Source organism: Piliocolobus tephrosceles, chromosome 15, assembly GCF_002776525.5.
Source record: "Piliocolobus tephrosceles isolate RC106 chromosome 15, ASM277652v3, whole genome shotgun sequence".
Classification (NCBI taxonomy): domain Eukaryota; kingdom Metazoa; phylum Chordata; class Mammalia; order Primates; family Cercopithecidae; genus Piliocolobus; species Piliocolobus tephrosceles.
The window spans coordinates 3,951,678-3,972,103 of NC_045448.1; positions in this window are offsets into that span (position 1 = coordinate 3,951,678).

The window sequence follows — 20,426 nt, forward strand, 5'->3', positions numbered from 1 at the left end:
CTGTATGGTTGACAGTTTTGTTTACTGTTTCTATTCTTTTGATCGTTTTTGTCTAGTTCTGTCAATTACTGTGAGATGGCATGAAAATACTGTGGTTGTAGAACTGTCTAATGTTGTTGATTTTTGCCACGTATTTATTTTTGAGAATCAGTTATTAGTTGCATGCACAATTATGATTTTTTTTCTCTTTCTGGTGATTTTATTCTCTTATAATTAAAAATGTCTCTTGTTATCTTTGGTAATATTTATTGTCTTAAAATCTACAAATTTAACTATTCTTGCTTTCTTGTACTCACTAGTTTCAAGATTTTTTCCTCTATCCCTTTACTTTCAATGTACCTGTACATTTATATATATAAAGCGTGTCCCTTATAAACAATGTGGAGTTGGATCTTGCTTTTTTTACCACTCTCAAAATTGTAGTCTTTTATGTTAGGCCTTTCAAAATTGTCTTATAGGACCCTGAGGTTTTACTCATTTTGAAAAAAAAAATTATGTCTTGCTCTTCCTTAGTTGACTAATTTTGGTTGATTCATCTTTAGGTATACTGGCTTTTCTCTATATCATCTTCATTTTGCTATTAAGTCCATCCAGTGAATTTTTAAAAATTTTAGGTGTATTTTTTATGTGAAAATTTCCAGTTGGTTATTTTATTTGTTTTCCTTTTTGCTGGGATTTATCTTTTTATCTATTATGAATTTACAAATTTATTTTCCTTCATTTGATTGAGCGTCATTATAATGGTTGCCTTAAAGTCCCTGTCATTGTGAAAAAGGGGCTCACACACACTTCTCATTAAGGTTAAACCTATATGTGTATATGTGCATGTGTGTGTAGATGTATATTCCTTTATAAATGTATATATGTCAGTATGTAATTTTATTTTTATATATATGTATATATCTTGCTTCTAGAAATCTATTCTTATACATTGTTATAAATAAAAATATATTTCTATAAAGCAAGATATATACATATGTAAGAATGAAGTATTTGTATACAATATATTGTACATTCTTATTTACATATAATATATGCACATACATAGCTGTGTATATATACATATATCATATACACATATGTAACTATACAAATATAAATATGTATCTACATATAAATAAATAGCATAAATAGGGTCCATTTTATGAGTCATTCCAGGGTTGGAATATATTGATTATTTTTCCAGTTTCTAATAATTCCAATTTCTGGGTTTTCTTAATGTTGTCATACATTGATAATATTTTCTCTTGAGATGAATTTACATTTTCCTGTATGTTCATATGTCAAATAATTTTGAATTATTTCATGAACATTTTGAATGTGATGTGGTAGGGATTCCAACATTTTTTATGTTACTCTGAACAGTTTTGGTAGTTTTACTTCAGGTTGCAATTAGCTTGATTAGAGTCAAACTGGAAATTGCTGGGCCTACAATGAGTGGTGACACAGGTCTCTGTTCAGTACTTGAAGCTTGAACTGCAGCTTTCAGTTTGCCATGTTTGCGTGATTCAGGATCAGCCAGAGACTTAGGCTTAGTTTAAACAAATAATTTGGGGCTCTACTTCTTTCTTTCTAAGTTTCCCTTTGTTTTTTGTTGCTTTGGTTGTCCAGCTCTCCTTGACCTGGTTCTTACAGACAGAAAGACAGTGGACATTTTATTACAGTTCTAACTCCCCCAACCTAGCCACGTGCCATAAAAGTACCTGCCTACAGGACAACTACAAAAAACAGGGAACTCACTTCCAGCTAATTGCTTGCTCCAAGTTTTGACTATCTCCAGAATCTGGATGCTTTTGTTCAGTCTTCAGGGCATTCAGGAAATTCTTTGCTTTGTGCAGGATTTATAGCTGCAGTTTGTGGGAGGGCAGTGTTGTTAGGCACTCACCATCATATTTCCAACTACTAACAAGGTTTGATTACATCTTTGATGTAAGCTAATATTTGGATTTATATTAACATTACAAGATGACAAACTCTGTTTTAATCATCATCTAAATTCTCAGCATAGGAGTTTTATCAAAAATGCTATATTTATTATTATTACTATGAATATTATTTTATTTGTGTTTTGCTCCCATTTTTTGCTTATAGTGATATTTTATAGTATTTACATCTTAAATGGCATACTGTAAGCTCTCATTTCACATAATTAGTTTTCTATTAAGCAAACTAAGTAATCTATAAATTTGATATATGACTATCCATATAAAACAATTTTTCTATTAATTTGTATTTAGTTCTCTTCAAAATGCTCAATATATTTTGGCACATTATATGAAAAGTGTCTTTTATAATCCTGGAATGTAAGTTTACCCTTAAAAAGTTGATTTCTTTGCTTTTTACAATTTTACATTGCAAATTAAGTTAATCCTCAGTGGCACTTGATTTCAAAATCTAATTATATAATTAAACATCTATATTACTAAGTGATTCCAAATGATATAGGAAGCACATCTTTTGAATGTAATAATTCTGTATTGAGTTTCAAAGTTTTGGACAATGGCATAAATAAGGGAGGATATTCTTGACTTTTACTCTCTTAATGTTGACTGACTTGCTAGCCAGTAAAGAGGATATTGCAGAAATTTCTTAACTTACTTTTCTGTCATATTCTTATAAATTCTAACTACAATAAAATTTATTTCTTATTTCCTCAGTGAAATCCTAAAGAGGCAAAATCGCATATATTTCTAGGGATAACATCATAGTATTAGAGTAAGTTTTAACTTGAGAGAAAAAATATTTACATACTGAAACCACACACACATACACTTGCACACACACATACACACATTGATACTTTCCTTACACACTAAGCATTGCCCTAGAGAGTCAGTGACCTACAGAACTGTTGAATTTTTAGTGAAGAAAGCATTTATGCATCCATAGCTTAAGCAGGGGAGATGGAAAAGCTGAGAATGGCATGATGTAAAGAGTACTGGCAGCCAGGAAATTTTTATATAGTTGGAGGGTCCCAGAGTTCAGTCAACAGTTACCTGAAAGCCATCTGCAGAGGCAAGGGAAGAGATAAATCATTCCCTGGGGAACAGAATGACAGGGCCAAATATTGAAGAGCAGAATAATTTTTATATACTTTTAAACTTGAACTTAAAAACTGTATTTTAGAAATATCTTTATAAAACAGTAATTGATCTCTAACACCATTATGAGGTATAATGTTTCGATTTTTAATTCATCATCTACTGTTGGATGTTCAGAAAATTTACCATTTTTGTTTTAGCTTAAAGAGGTCATAGAGATTATCCATGGCTCCAAACTGCCACAGAAATTAGTCTTTTGTGATCTGATACCACAAATTTTTCTTTACATCTTGCAGGAAATGAATTAAACCAATGGACATATGTTGATTTACTCACTATGTTAGCTTTAGCTCTGTCATATGGTTTTATGTTTAATGTGTACTACATATATTTTTATTTATATAATTGGTCACCGTCTGATCTATTGGCTTTTTCTCCTCTCATTTTATATGCATTTTATATGCATATATTATCTAGCAAGGCTTGTGTTTTTGTTTACATGTTTATCTTTATGATAACATATTTATGTGATACTCTAGGTCCCCTCTTATTTGTCTGTTTTCAGTTGGTTTCCTATTGTAAACAACAATAAAATTCTTTACTAACCCTCTTTCCCTCTCTCCTCTCCTTTCTGACATGGCACCCCCTAACATCTCCTCTCTCTCTTAATTAATTATTAATTATATAAGTATAAAATTACTTTATAATTTAATATTCTGCCACTTTCCATAACACTCTCCATGAACTAAATTAATTTTTATATGTTGTCATTCCCCTCCAATTTTGATAATCACATTACATCTATCTTGTCAGAGACTAGAGCCCTTACATACTATATCACGTAATGTATGATTACCCTTTAATCATTGTATTACACTAATTGCAAGTTTGCCACTCGCTTACAGCCGTTATGCTTTCACCTGCCCTTTCCTTTGCTGTTTAGTGCTCCTTGTCTATCAGCTTACATCACAGAGGCTCAGGGCAGCAACATTTTCTGAATTGATGTATCCTTACAGTAGTTTGTCTACACCCATAAGATCAATTTGGCTGGGTATAAAATTTTTAGCTTGTAATTTTTCTTTTCAGGTATTTGAAACATCTTACAACATTGTCTTCTGTCATTAAATGTTTATGTTGAAAATTCCAATTACAATTTTAGTTTTCTCTCTTATGAATGACTTGGCTGTGTGTTTTGATTTATTGAGGATTTCTTTTCAATTAATTAAAGTTCAGTAGTTTTAGGTGAATATCTGTTAGTGATATCCCTTATGGTTAGGTTTCCCAATGAATATGGAAGTCCTTTCAATATGGAATTATGTCTTGAAAATAAAACCTTTAGAAACATTTTATTGTATTTCTGTTTCTTTGCTTTGGTTTCCTTCTTCACTGACTTTTTCTACAAGTAAAAATTATCTTCTTTGCTTCTCTTCTATAGCAACTTTCTTTTGACTTTAAAAATATTTTAAATTTATTTAGAATATTTTTTTTCCTACCTCTAAATTTTAATATGTATCAATTGTGTTTATTGACTCTTATATTACTACTATTTTACCCATCATTTCTGGCAAAAATATCCATTTATTTTAAATTATTTCCTTAGTGCGTCTCTCTGTCTTCTCAAATCTGTTTATGCAATCATATCATTTTTGAGTTTTTCTAAATAATCTTAGTTATATCATTTTTACAGCTTCTGTTTTTCAATTTTTCTTTAGGAATATTACGCTTTTCATCTGTTTTGTGGGCATGTCTTTATAGTTTGTTATCATGGTAGGGTTTTTATTTTCTACTCCTCAATTTTTCTATAGTTGTTGTTTAAAATGATTTTTTTAAAATAAAGGACAAGCATGCCAGAGGTACCTAGTCTAGCTTCACATGTGGGAGCTCCCTCTCATTTTGTTTTTCTGCTGTGATTTAAAAAACACTGTGGCCACTTAGGTCACTTCTACCTTGTGGCTGTTGTGAATATTGCTGCTGTGAACATTTGTGTGCAAATATCTCTTCAAGACTGCTTTTCATTCCTTTGTGTATACATTCAGAGGTAGAATTGCTGAATCTTTTTGTATACATGAATAGATAAGCACAATATGTGAGATATATATATATATATATATATATATGAATATTGTTTGTCCTTTACAACAAAGGACATCCTGACACATGCTACAATATAGATGAACCTTGAGGACATTCTGATAAGTAAAAAAGTCAGACATAAAAGGACAAATACTGTGTGATTCCACTCTTCTGTGATACTTGGGTCAAATTCATAAGGACAGAAAGTAGAATGGCAGTTGCTGGATGCTGAGGAAAGCAGGGAATGGGGAGTTACTGTTTAATGAGTAAGAAGTTTCAGTTCTGTAAGAGAAAAGATTCTGTGAATAGATGATAGTGATGGTGGTACAACAGTGTAAATGCACTTAATGCCACTGAACTGCACACTTAAGATGGCAAACCTTAGTTATGCATATTTTACCACAACTTAAAAAATAAATTTAAAAATATTGTGGTGATATGGTTTGGCTGTGTCCCCATCTAAATCTCGTCTTGTAACTCCTGTAATCCCCACGTGTTGTGGGAGGGGCCTGGTGGGAGATAACTGAATCACAGGGGTGGGTCTTTCCTGTGCGGTTCTCGTGATAGTGATGAGTCTCACGAGAGCTGATGGTTTTTAAAATGAGCGTTTCCCTGCACAAGCTCTCTTCTCTGCCACTGTATGAGATGCGCCTTTCACCTTCCACTGTGACTGTGAGGCCTCCCCAGCCATGTGGAACTGTAAGTCCTATAAACCTTTTTCTTTTGTGAATTGCCCAGTCTCGGATATGTCTTTACCGGCAGCATGAAAACGGACGAATACAGGTGGCATGCATTCTGAGATCCACCTCTGCTGTTCCAAATGCCTTTTATCTTCACCCTTCTTTGTCTACATTGCCCTTGTCCTGCTTGGTTTGGATTCCACTCCCAGCAGTTTCTCCATAAAGTGAGATTTGTCCCAGGAATTAGTCTCACAGCCCCCTCCAGGTTTCTCCTGCGGCTCTCAGCATGGACTGTGGAGTTTACCTGCGTGTCTGACAGGAGCTTAGGCCGGTGTGAATCTGTTTCCTTCCTCTGCTTTCTACTGCGTGGTTTCTGACCACATAGGTTGTGAAACTGTGGAGATTTGCCTCATCTGCTCCTATTTGGAGTTCATATGGATGCCGTGTCCCCTCATTTTATTGCAGATGTTGCCTGTTGGTTTTGGGTTTTACCATCCTGGTAGTTGCCTCCTTTTATGTATTGATTTGGGAAGATTCATAACTGTGTCCCCACCACACAGTGTCCTAAGTGATTCATTTGGTCATTCTTTTTCTTTGATTTCTCTTTTTGTCATCTTTCTTTATCTTTCTTCTATCCTGTTTATCAGCTTAAAAAACACAGCAGTAAAATCAGAGAAACAAATCTTAACATAATGAATTGATAAAACAGGGATATTTTTCGAAAGCTCTCCTTAAAGCATCTTCCCTAGACTTGCAAAATCTCTACCTCCTGTCTTCTAGAATAAAAACATTTGCTGTTTAGGACAATGATCTTCATTTATTAGATATGTGAGTTTTTTTTTATTAGATTTGGTAAGGAAAGTTGACTTATTTACACCTTTCCTTCATTAGCACGAATTAAAGCAATGTTGTAAGTTCCATTTTTATTTAACTAAAAAGTATTCCTTAAGCATCCTGATCAAGATTGTTTGTGTATTTGGCGGTAGTAAGTGATTATCCTATACAGCCCACCTGTGACTAAATTTAAGCTTCATTTTTCTTTTTCTTCCAGTTCCTTCTTCTTCGCTGGAGCCTTCAGTCCCTGCCCTTGTTCCCTGCATTCCCCGGCTCCTCCCAACCCCACCATATGCTGTGTGGCCTGGAACACTGATTTCCTCACAGTGGGTGCCCCATGCATTTTATCAGGAACAGAAATCACTTTGTCTTTTCCAGTGCTGCTTCAATAAATGGGATGAAGACACTGGACTGGTAAAATGTCAGTTCTCTTAAAGAATAAATTCTAAAGATGAAAACCACATTTAACAATTATAGAAGGTTTTTGTTTTTTCATTGTTTCTAGCTGGTTCAACTTTGTTCACTGTGAAATTATCGTGTAAATTAAAATGTCTGTTTCTCTTTGTTTTAGCTGAGTTAATGCTATTCAAAATTGTCTTGCAGATATTTAGAAATAGTAGCACTTTTGCACATCATTTATGGAAGCATTTAATGCAAACTAATCTAGCTATTATCATCTGGAGCTGTAGGCTATAGATTGTGGTGGATCTTTTTGAAAGGACTGGCAAATCTCTTTTCTGAATGTAGAGGGACTTATAGTAAAGTGAGACATTAAGATTCATGGGATTCCTGCCCCACTTTTGCTGAACCTGCTCAGCATACAATCCATAAATTAAATTATTTGGACACATGTGAAAAAGCAAGCTTCAGGAACAAAAAGGACAACAAAATGATGGTGTTGGCGTAATTGCTGCACAGTCCGGACACAGCTCAGAATTGCTGTGAAGATAGCCAAGAGCCTTTAGAAGGACCTTGGGAAGAATACTCTCTCACTTTCCACTTCTCTCCTTTCAAACTCTCTTCGCTCTCATACACACACACACTACAAACTACAAACACCCGCTTTGCTGCTGCATTTTAAAATGCCAAACTGTAGTTTGCAGTGTGTTTTGTTCTAAAGGCAGCTGACTTTCGGAGAGAAATTGTGGAAAAGAAAAGGTATTCATAGTTTAAAAGTTAACTAGACAAGTCTTACGACACCAAATATTGCCTGTTTCTCTTGGACACATTTGTCTGTATCTTCAAGGCAAAAAGCCTCACAAACAAGTTCCGTTGTTTTCCTACGAAAACATCAACACTGAATTATCCTGACTCCAGTCTTCGGAGTGAGGTCACCCTTGTCAAACTGCAGTATTTTATTTTCATTTTCCCTATTCCGTTTTTCACACCAGGACGTATACCCTAAACTCAGGAGCAACTCACGTTGGTGCTGGATACGTGAATGCCCTTGTTGATAGACAGACCTGTAATGAATGTCATAGTGACTCATTAGAGTTTTCGCTCATCTGCTCATGCAGTTCAGGAAATCCATGGAAATTTTTTTCTCTATCCATTTTCCTATGCAAATAAATGTGTTTTATATATGTATTTTAGAGTGTATTTCTAGAAGTAGACCCTGTTTTTTTAAATCTAGAAATGGACCAGGAGTGGTGGCTCATGCCTGTAATCCCAGTACTTTGGGAGGCCAAGGCAGGCAGATCACCTGAGGTCAGGAGTTCAAGACGAACCTGGCCAAAATGGTGAAACCCCATCTCTACTAAAAGTACAAAAAAGAAAAGAAAAATTAGCTGGGTGTGGTGTCGAGCGCCTGTAATCCCAGCTACTGGGGAGGCTGAGGCAGGAGAATCACTTGAACCCAGGAGGCAGAGGTTGCAGTTGCAGTGAGCCAAGATCATGCCATTGCACTCCAGCCTAGGTGATAAGAGCAAGACTCTATCTCAAAATAAATAAATAAATAAATAAATAAAAATAAAAACAAAAATAAATTCTAGGAAATACCTGCTACTGGTCACCAATAGTTTCCTTGATCTTTAAAGCAGTGATGAGGAAGTGGGGCCCCAGCACCCTTATATCCACCCTTGTACCTAGTCCTGCAAACCCTGGGCTCCAGAAGAAAGGAAAAAGTGGCCTATGGTTTATGACTATTATTAGCATGTGGAAGAAGCCAGTGGTAACAGAAGGAGTCGATAGTCAAAATCATGGCTCCTGGAAGCTTTCCAAAGTGGCCAGGCTTCCAAGTATTATTCATTTTTTTGTTTTGTTTTGGGCATAATATCAGCCTAAAAAGGATACAAGGAAATCCCACGAATACAGATTTATCTGTGGTTTGTTTCCCAAATACAGGAGACCGTAAGCCCTACTCATACAGGTGAGTGGCTGCTTAAAAAATGCCAGGACCTTTGAGGAAAGGAAGCATCACACAACTGCACTTCAGAGACTCGGCCGCTCTGCTTGCCTTTCTGAGATGGAATTCTCACCTGTGGACTTGGGTCCTTGTGGTGTGTTGTGGGCAGGGCGCCCCCGTGAGGATCCCGTGGGTTGGTGTGGGAAATAGACGTCATCTGCACAGGAGCGCAGGCTTTTCCCTCCGCTTTCTACCTTCTTGAAATATAGGTTGTGTTGCAATTTAAAAAATACAAAACCATGTAAGATTATTACTGGATTCTTAACAACTGTCATCGTCTGTTTTCTCAATCGATAGTTGCTAAAAATGTAGGTATTATTTTGTGGCGCTTGTGACTTTTTTAATGCCTTAAATCTTCCCTCATGCACAGGAAAGTCTAAAAATTTGAGTTTAGAATGTGGAGCCTTGAGAAGGTGCAGGGGGCCTCCTGTGCGTGCCCTGGGATTCCCCCTGGACTCCGATTGGTTGTTGTTACCAGGCTGCAAGGAGGAAGGAGGAGGAGGGTCCTGCAGGGTCTCTGAGGTGAGCCGGCAGTTTTGCACCCAGCTATGTTTTGTTTTGTCTGGTTAGCAAAAGAGCTCAAGGGTGTACTTTCTAGCCATGTGCTCTTGATTGGTGAGCTTGAAACTTTTTATGGCAGGAAGAAGTTAATGAGCTAGGGCATTCGGAGGTTTGCATAAACCCCTTTTCTTGCCTTTAAGAAATGAAAATGTCTTTTTACTTCAGGCTGAAATTGGTGAATATTAAGACATCACAGGATCTTTTTAAATGATAGCTTAATGTTTGCACATGACAATTGGCCATACTATTTTCTGTGTGGAAATGAATGAAATCTTTACAATTGTGTGATTTGGACACACCTGAGCTTACAATGCCCTAATTAAATATGTACCTTACAAATGCATACCAGATACTTCAGCTGTTTTTCATAAATTAGCTCTAGTCAAATAATAACAAAACTTCCTCTCTTTTTAATAGAAAAAAGATGTCTGCTTTCAGGACACTCTGAAAACCGCCTCCCTCTTGAGTGTGTTTTGTATTTCCTGTCTGCACAGTTTAATTCCCAGAACGATGCTAGCTCGGATACCTGGGCCACCCCATCTTTTCTTCAAATTATTGTGAGCACTTCCATTTTAAACAGTAGAGTCTACAGAACACAACAATATTAATTTAGAAATATGAGCACTATCCTTTTTCTGTTTGTTTTTTGTTACAACATCATACTAGTTGTTTGGGCTCATTGGGTAGGTCATCTTGATATTCTCTTTTTCTTTTCCAAAGCTATAGGCTGGCTCTCTGTGAGGCCGCGGTGTTGGCACCCCCAGACCTGGCCAGCTGCCTGTTTGGCGGTGAGCCTGTGGGTACAGGGTTGGAAGTGTGCTGCTGGCAATTCCACTGGTGGGAATCAGAAACTCGCCGGCACTATTTTGCATCCAGCTTCTCGATTCATTCCACAGATTAATTCCTTGACTTGATTCAATGGGAATTGATTTATATTAAGGGCCTAATACTTTGCTATATGTACTTGGGTGAAATTAGAAAGAAAAGAGTCAGAGGGTGCTTGAACCTGGGCTGCTGCAAAGATGTGTCTTGTTGATTTGACCACAAGGACCTGGACCAGCGTAGAAAGTCCTTTTTGAGCTTTGGAGTCAGAAAGCCTGTCTTTTGAATTCTCTATTTGTTACTAAACGGCCATGGAATCTTGGTGGCAAAATATTTAACTTCTCTAGACCTCAGTTTTCTTGTCTATAAAATATACATTATAATAGCACTTATTTCACTAGATTGCTGTGAGAATTAAGTGATTTGTTTTAAAGTATTTATTCATTCAACAATGACTGTGTGCCTACTGTTCTCACGATGCAGTTCTGGGCACTGGGAACAAATTACTGAAGACACACTCCTCTCCCTGCCTTTCTAGACTTGTATTTTCTCTGGGGTAAGGGAGAAGGGAGGAAATAAAAATAAACAAATAAATACATTTTCTGTAAATTTTTTTTTTTTTTTTTTTTTTTTTGACACAGTGACTCACTCTGATGCCCAGGCCGGAGTGCAGTGGTGCAATCATGGCTCACTGCAACTTCCACCTCCCTGGCTCAAGCAATCCTTCCACCTCAGCCTCCCCAGTAGCTGGGACCGCAGTTGTGTGCCCCCATGCGAGGCTAATTTTTGTGTGTTTTTGTAGAGAACAGGGTTCACCATGTTGCCCAGGCTGGTCCTGAACTCCTGGACTCGAGTGATTCACCCACCTTGGCCTCCTAAAGCACTGGGATTACAGGGATGAGCCACTGTGCCCTGCTTCATACAGAAAACTTTCTAAAAAATTTTGAGCAGCAGGAGAATAAAAGGAAAGTGGAATAGGGTATATTAGGACTGAAAACATGTGGGGGAAGTCAATTCCAATTTTCAATGGGGTTGTCCCGTGAGGCCTCCTCTAAAGACTGACATCTGAGCACAGACAGAAGGAGAGGAGAGGAGAGAGGCAGCCAGGGGCACGGCCGGAGCAGATCAGCACTGATGAGGCTGTGAGATGGGAGCAGCAGAAAGGCCTGCAGGGTCCGGGAGCAGAGCAGCCATGAGCAGGTCCAGGAGGTAATGGGGGGCGGGGAGGCACTGGAACCACTTGCTTGTTTTTTCTTTCTGATGCTTTTTCTTTTTATCCAATTTATTTTTCTATTCTGTCTTGTTTCCCTTGAGTACTTCTCTTTCATCCTTGAGCACAATTGTGTTTCTCTTCAGTAAGTTCCTACCGCTCTAAGTATCAGGTGCAAGCTAGGTGTGTTTTTTTATGGAAAAAAAGAACCAGCTGTGAAAACCATTATCTTCTTAGCTTCATAAGCATCTCTGGGGGAAGGTTTTGTTTTGCATCTTTGTATATTGCACAGCTTTGCAGTGCTTCACGAAGGGCAGGTACACAGTGAACGCTGGTGAACTTGGTTTAATTTTCCTCAACAGAGAAAAACATTTCTTACTTGCTAAAAGTACATAAGTTCAAATGATAATTTTAATCGATAATGAAATAATATTATTTCAAATGAGGTAAAAGCGCCCTTTTCATTTTTGAGGAAATCTCAACTATTCCCAGTGCGTCTGAATCTTTCAAAGGGGAGGTGCAAATGCACGTGTGCACCCACTGGATTCATGTCTCAGGGAAAATCTGTTTGCCCTTGAATTTCATGCAAATCAATAAAATTATGTCAAGTGCACTTTTTTTTTTTTTTTTTTTTTTGAGATGGAGTCTCACTCTGTCACCCAGGTTGGAGTGCAGTGGTGCAATCTTGGCTAACTGCAACTTCCACCTCCTGGGTTCAAGCAATTCTTCTGCCTCAGCCTCCTGAGTAGCTGGGATTACAGGTACCTGCCACCATGCCCAGCTAATTTTTGTGTTTTTAGTAGAGACAGGGTTTCACCATGTTGGCCAGGCTGATCTTGAACTCCTGGCCTCAAGCAATCTGCTGACCTTGGCCTCCCAAAATGCTGGGATTACAGGTATGAGCCACGACACCTGGCTTTAAGCGCATTTTTTTTATTTCACTGGGAGCATCTGAAATGTGCCTGGACTTCATGAGACAAATATTTCTGAGTTCCCATAGTCAAATGTTGCTTTAAACCTTTGTTCATTTGCATTTTAGCATCACTCTAGTTGGAAGAATTAGAAATTAGAAGTATGCAGGACTTAAGGATGCCCCCCTGCAAAAGATAATCAGTTTTACTGAGGGGTAGAAATAATATTGTCCTATAAGCAAAACTGAGAGAAGGCTATGTAGTTCTAGAAATTCCAGAATGATTAGACATTACGGAAGTACTTACTTTTTTTTATTATACTTTAAGTTTTGGGATACATATGAAGAATGTGCAGGTTTGTTACATAGGTATACACATTCCATGGTGGTTTGCTGCACCCATCAACCTGTCATCTACGTTAGGTATTTCTCCTAATGCTCTCCCTCCCCTAGCTCCCCACCCCGCAACAGGCCCCAGTGTGTGATGTTTCCCTCCCTGTGTCCATGCGTTCTCATTGTTCAACTCCCACTTACAAGTCCCTATAAGCAAAACTGAGAGAGCGCTATGTAGTTCTAGAAATTCCAGAATTATTAGAATTGTTAGACATTACAGAATTATTTACTTATTAACATTCACCAGTGTGAGTATACATTATCACATTTGTCAGGATAACAAATGGAAGGTGAAAACATTATTATATAAACATATATAAAAGTTATTCGAAAAAGTTCCACAAATTTCATTATTCAAAAAAAAAGTCTTGGCAAGGTCTTAATAGAAGAAAACTTTCTCATGCAGATAAAAAGTATTCATTTTAAAAATTATATTCAAAACTTCATCATTAGCGCTGGCAATTTAGAATCGATCACGTTAAACTCAGCAATAATACAAACATGCCTATTATCCCTGCTTCTATTAAAGTTTATACTGATTTAACAAGACAAAAGTAAAAAGCAACATAAGAATTAGATATGAGATAATAAAATGTCTTTTTATGTAAGTGCTGATTGTCTATAGACAAATACAAAGTAATCAAATTGGCCTCCAGCACCTTTGCTGAGAGTGAGGCCAATACAAAAATCAATAGTTGCTTTATACACTAGTAATGATCACTGTAACAAAGATCCCATTCATGGTTTCAACAATATTTATACAGCTCTAGAAATAAAACTACCAAATATGTGCAAAATCTTTACAGAGAAAATAATAAAATATGGCTGAATATTTGACTACTCATTCCACTTTCATAGCTAGAAACAGTTTACCTTAAATCTATTCATACTTCCTAAGTCAGCCTTCTGATTCCATTAAATTGTGAGGGAAATCTAAAACAAGTGTTTCGTAGATCTTTGTAAACTAATCCTCACATTCACAGGGAAGAGCAGAATGGGAGGGATAGTTAGGAAACTGAAGGATTACAGGGATGAGGAATTTGCCCTTCTAGCTATTGAGCTTTATGATAAGTCCCTAGTAATTGCTGTATTATTGCAGAAAAGGAAACACACAACAATGAACAGAATACAGAGCTTAGAATTAGACCACATAAGTATCCTAGAGTTGCAATGACAAAGTACCAAAAACTAGGTGTCTTAAAACAACAAAATGTATTGCTTCACAGTTCTGGAAAATAGAAGTCCCAAATCAGTGAGTCAGCAGAGCCACGTGATATGGTTTGGCTGTGTCCCCACCCAAATCTCATCTTGAATTCCCACGTGTTGTGGGAGGGACCCAGTGGGAGGTAATTGAATCATGGGGGCAGGTCTTTCCCATGCTGTTCTCATGACAGTGAATAAATCTCACGAGAGCTGATGGTTTTATATGGGGGAATTTCCCTGTACAAGCTCGCTGTCTTCGCTTGCTGCCATCTATGTAGGAAATGATTTGCTCTTCCTTGCCCTCCGCCATGATTGTGAGGCTTCCCCAGCCACGTGGAACAGTAAGATCATTAAACCTCTTTCTTTTGTAAATTGCCCAGTCTTGGGTATGTCCTTATCAGCAATGTGAAAACAGACTAATACACCATGCACCCTCTGAAGGCTCTAGGGAAGAACTGTCCTCACCCCTTCTAGTTTCTGGTGGTGCCTGGCAGCCTTTGGCATTCCTTGGCCTGTAGACACATCCTATCTCTACTTCCTATCTCTACTTCCCTTGTCACATGGCTTTCTTCCCTGTGTGCCTGTGAGACTGAATTTGGGTCCTAATGCAGTACGTCTGGATCTTAATATGATTACATCTGCAAAGACCCTGCTGTGGTTTAAATGTGTGTTCTCTCCAAAATTCTAGTTCAAATGTAGTTCCCATTATAGTAGTATTAACAGGTAGAACCATTTAGAAAGTGATTAAGTCATGCGGGCAGAGCCTAGATTAATGCCCTTATAAAAGAGGTTTCATAGAGTTCCCCTATCTTGCCCTTCTGCCCATTGCCATGTGAGGACATGGCCTGATCCCTCTGGCAGATGCAGCAACAAGGCACCATCTTGGAAGCAGCAATAAAGCCCTCACCAGACACTGAACCTGCTGGTGCCTGGATACTGGACCCCGCCCCCCGGCCTCCAGAAGTGTGGGAAATACATTTCTATTCTTTATCAGTTACGTAGCCTGTGGTATTTTGTTGTAATGCAAATGGACTAAGACATTAAATAAAGTCACATTCGCAGACACCAGAGATTGTGACTTGAACTTATCTTTTTGGGAAACACAATTAATCTACAACACAGACTTGTGTGTATACAGCATGAATTCAAAAAAGATCACTTTGTATGTCTGTGGGAAAAGGCTGGCTAGTCAATAAAATAAATAGTGCTGGAAAACTCTGTTGCAATATATGTCAAGAACACGAGGATGCTTACCCAAGAGCACATTCCCCAGGGAAGAAACAGCATTTATTGGGGAAATCCTACATAGGCATGGTGCCCCCACTGTGGGGCAGTGCATGGGGTTCCATCGTGGCCAACCATGAAACGTGATGAGGCTACTGGCTGTGGAAGGCAAAAGACGCATGGTTAGGAGAAACCCAGGCCCTTTGCTGGGGTGATCAGGAGCTGGGCCCCATGCCTAGGGTATAATTGTATGGCATGGCACACACATGATCTTTATCCCTGCTCCACTGCCTCAGTGCTTTCTCAGGTACAGATAACAATCCTGCTCAGAAGATAAACTCCCCTGAATGAAATTAGTCCTGGACAAGTGAGCCCTTACCTCTCGATAAGAAAAAAATGAAATTAAATTCCTACTTAACATTATACTGAAATGAATGACAAGGGAATTACTGACTGAAATGTGAGTGGCAAAACTTTAAAACTTTCAGAAAGTATAAGCAGATATCTTTACATCTATCTGAACATCAGAGAACGTGTTTCCTACAGGTGATGAAAGGGCAGTGTCAGTGTTATGCAATTCAGGACTAAAGCCAGGGCAGCCGGTTCAAGGTCAGTTACACAGTTAGTGCACAGAAGGCACCATGAGGTCATCTAGTCCATGCACTTGTCTACCACATGGGGCTTCCAATTTATGCCAGGACATCCAGAGTCATCAGAATTACACTCCTCAAGGGAACTTGTTTTTATATAAAAAATCTCTGATGATTCAGAACTTCCTTTTACTGAACTGAAACGTGCTTCAAGTTGTCCTCCAATCAAAGGTTTTTGAATCTCTACATGTGTCAGGAAATATGATGAACAAGATGTGTTCCCTGTCCTTAAGGGGCACTCATATTAGCAGGAGAGATAGATATATAAGGAGGTAAATTACCCATAAAGTGTTGTAGGAAGCAATAGAAATCTCTGGAAAACAGGAAGAGAGTCTGGATATTAATTAAATCAGAGAAGATCCATGGAGGAGGCAATATTTATGCTAGCTTATGAAAGATAAATAAGAACATTGCAATTGTGTGTGTGTGGGGGTGCGTGTGTGTGTGCACGCATGTGCACACATGTGCGTGTGTACAGGGTGGTAAAAATGGATTTTCAAATATATTGTCCCAATAAAACCTTCAGATATTTGAAGGCAGTCATCAAGTGCCTGGAGATCTTAACATTGTAAACCAATCATGGCAATTCAAAAACTATAACTTTTTACTATCTTCAGCTTAAACACCCCTTCTTTGAACTATGACTCATGTGATTTGATTTTTTAAGCATCTTTATTTTCTGAAAATACATAAACTCTCATTTTCAAAATTTAAAATTGCACTAGAAAAAATTATAAAGGAAGAAAAGGATTCCTCTAACTGCTCTGATCTGTTATAGTGTGGACTGGGGTTGGCACACCCCAGCTTGCAGGAGCTCATCATGTCTGCCTTTTCCCAAGTCCACGTTCAGTGATGTTGCTTAAGTAGGCCATGGGTAGTATCACACTGGAAATTAGCACACACTACAAATTAGAGCTTCTTTACCTGCTCACCACTGCTAGATAGAGTAGCACTATGGCTCCCTCAGGTTATACACTTGACTTCCTTGAATGCAATGTAAGATAACATAATCCGTTTTGTGAGGTTTCTTCACAATGTTCAGTGTTGACTCAAATTGAATTTCCTGTCAAGTAAGTAGTTTTTTTCTTTTCTCTCTCTTTTTCTTCGGTATTAGTCAGCCTTTAGAATTAGGCAAATGTTCTAAATAAAGGGAAAAAAAATCACCTGCAATTGTTGATTCATTTCAGATCTGTCTGCTGCTTCTTAAGATTTTATTTTTAACTACATTATACATGCATATAGTTTAATCACTTAGTGGTATAAGTCTTTAAAGAAAACTCTGCAATTTCCTACTCCTTTCTGTTTTCCCTGCACTGGAGGCAAACTTTTAGTGGATTCCTTGGGCATTAATCTATGTATTTCTATTGCTTTGGCATGAATTATGTCTCCTCCAAATTCATATGTTGAAACCCTTACCCTAAGTGTGACTGTATTGGAGATTGAGCCTTTAAGAAAATAATTAAGTTTAAATGAGGTCATAAGAGTAAAACCTTACCCAAATAGGGCTGGTGTCCTTATAAGAAGAGGAAGAGATAGCAGAGCTGCTCTCTCTGCCGTGTGAGGACGGTGAGGGACACCCATCTGAGAGCCAGGAAGAGAGTCCTTGCCAGGAGGTGTATTGGCTAACACCTTGGTTTTGGACTTCTCACACTCCAGAAAATCAATTTTTGTTGTTTAAAACACCCAGTCGGTAGAATTCTGTTATGGCATCGTGAGCCAATGAAGACATCTATGAAACATGATTCTTTGGCCATTTCTCATTTTTCCAGTTTTAGAAACTGTATTAGTCCAATCTCTCACTGCTAATAAAGACACACCCCAAACTGGGTAATTTATAAAGGAAAGAGGTTTAACTGACTCACAGTTCTGCAGAGTTGGGGAGGCCTCAGGAAACTTACAATCATGACGGAAGGGTAAGCAAACACATTGTTGTTCACATGGTGGCAGCAAGGAGAAGTGCAGAGAGAAGTTGGGGAAAGCACCTGATAAAACTGTCAGATCTCAGGCGAACTAACTCACAATCATGAGAACAACATGGAGGTAACTGCCCCCATGATTCAATTACCTCCCACTGAGTCCCTCCCATGATACATGGGAATTACGGGAACTACAGTTTAAGATGAGATTTGGGTGGGGATACAGCTAAATCATATTGTTCTGCACCTGACCCCTCCCTCATCTCATGTTCTCACAATTCAGCACACAATCATGCCCTTACAACAGTCCCCCAAAGTTTTAACTCATTCCGGCTTTAACTCAAATGTCCAAGTCCAGTCTCGTCTGAGACAAGGCAAGTCCCTTCCACCTATGAGCCTGTAAAATCAAAAGTAAATTAGTTACTTCCTAGGTACAGTGGAGGTACAGGCATTGAGTAAGTATACCCATTCCAAATGGGAGAAACTGGCCAAAGGGGCAACAGGCCCCCCAGAAGTTCAAAATCCAATAGGACAGTCATTAAACCTTAAAGTTCCAAAATGATCTTCTGTGATAACATGTCTCACATCCAGGGCATGCTGATGTAAGAGGTGCGCTCCCACAGCCATGGACAGCTCCACCTCTGTGGCTTTGCAGGGTATAGCCCCTTCCTGGTTGCTTTCACAAGCTGGTGTTGAGTGTCTGTGGCTTTTCCAGGTGCATGGTACAAGCTGTCTGTGGATCTACCATTCTGGGGTCTGAAGGATAGTGGCCCTCCTCTCACAGCTCCACTAGGCAGTGTCCCAGTGGGCACTCTGTGTGGGGGCTCTGACCCCTCGTTTCCCTTCTTCACTGCCCTAGCCAAGGTTCTCTGTGAGGGTCCCACCCCTGCAGCAAACTTTTGCCTACATATCCAGGTGTTTCCATACAACCTCTGAAATCTAGGCAGAGGTTCCCAAACCTCAATTCTTGACTTCTGTGCACCTGAAGGCTCAGCACCATGTCAAAGCTGCTGAGGTTTGGGGTTCACACCTCTGAAGCCACAACCTGAGCTGTACCTTGGCCCACTTTAGCCATGGCTGGAGCATCTGAGACACAGGACACCAATTCCTGAGGCTGCACACAGCAGGAGGGCCCAGGGCTCAGCCCACAAAACCACTTTTTCCTCCTAGGCCTCCTGGTCTGCAATGGGCAGGGCTGCTGTGAAGGTCTCTGACATGCCCTGGAAACATTTTCCTCATTGTGTTGGTGATTAACATTTAGCTCCTTGTTATTTATGCAAATTTCTGCAGTAGGCTTAAATTTATTCCCAGAAAATAAGTTTTTCTTTTCTATTGCATCATCAGACTGCAAATTTTCCTAGTTTTTATGCTCTGCTTCCTCTTAAGTTTTTTGCTGTTTAGAAATTTCTCTGCCAGATACCCTAAATCATCTCTCTCAAGTTCAAATTTCCACAGATCTCTAGGGCAAAGGTGAAATGTTTCCAGTCTCTTTGCTAGAGCATAACAAGAGTGACCTTTAATCTAGTTCCCAATAAGTTCCTCCTCTCCATCTGAGACCACCTCAGCCTGGACTTTATTGTCCATATCGCTATCCGCATTTAGGCCAAAGCTATTCAACAAGTCTTTAAGAATTTCCAAACTTTCCCACATTTTCCTATCTTCTCCTGAGTCCTCCAAACTGTTCCAACCTCTGCCTGTTACCCAGTTCCAAAATTGCTTCCACATTTCAGGTATCCTTATAGCAGCACCCCACTTCTGGTATCAACTTACTGTATTAGTTGATTCTCACACTGTGAATAAAGACATACCTGAGACTGAGTAATTTATTAAGGAAAGAGTTTTAATTCAGTCACAGTTCTGAGGGCTGAGGAGGTGCCTTGGGAAACATATATTCATGGTGGAAGGGGAAGCAAACACATCCTTCTTCACATGGTGACAGCAAGAAGTGCAGAGTGAAGGGAGCAACAACCCCTGGTAACACCACCAACCTTAACTACATCTCATGTTTTCTCTTACAGAAGTTTTTCTTTATCCAGAATAAACTTTGAGTCTTTTGCTAAGATACAAGTGCAAGTATCACACCCTACCTGTATACAGTGGAAACAAAGTTGAAAATTTAACTTTTTTTTGAACAAACATTCTTCAAATTCTCCTTATTTTAACCACTCTTTATATCTTCATTTTCAAAGGAAACCGGTACTATTAATTTCTGAGTCTTCAGGAAATTCTCTGTACATTATGTTGCTTCTTAGTATGACATAGCAATAGCCAGGGACCAGCATGGCCTCACCTGAAGGCGGGAGAAGAGAGAAAGAGCTGAGATCAGAGAGGCAGGCAGGGGCAGACAAGGCAGGGTGTAGGTCAGTGTTTCACTTGGACTTCTAATGTGCCCATGGTGGAGAGGTATTGAGATCTGATGCAGAAAAGAAATGTGATCTGGTTCTGTAAAGAATGATTCAACCTGCCCAGTAGAGAATATCTGGCATGGGGGAGAAATACAAGCAG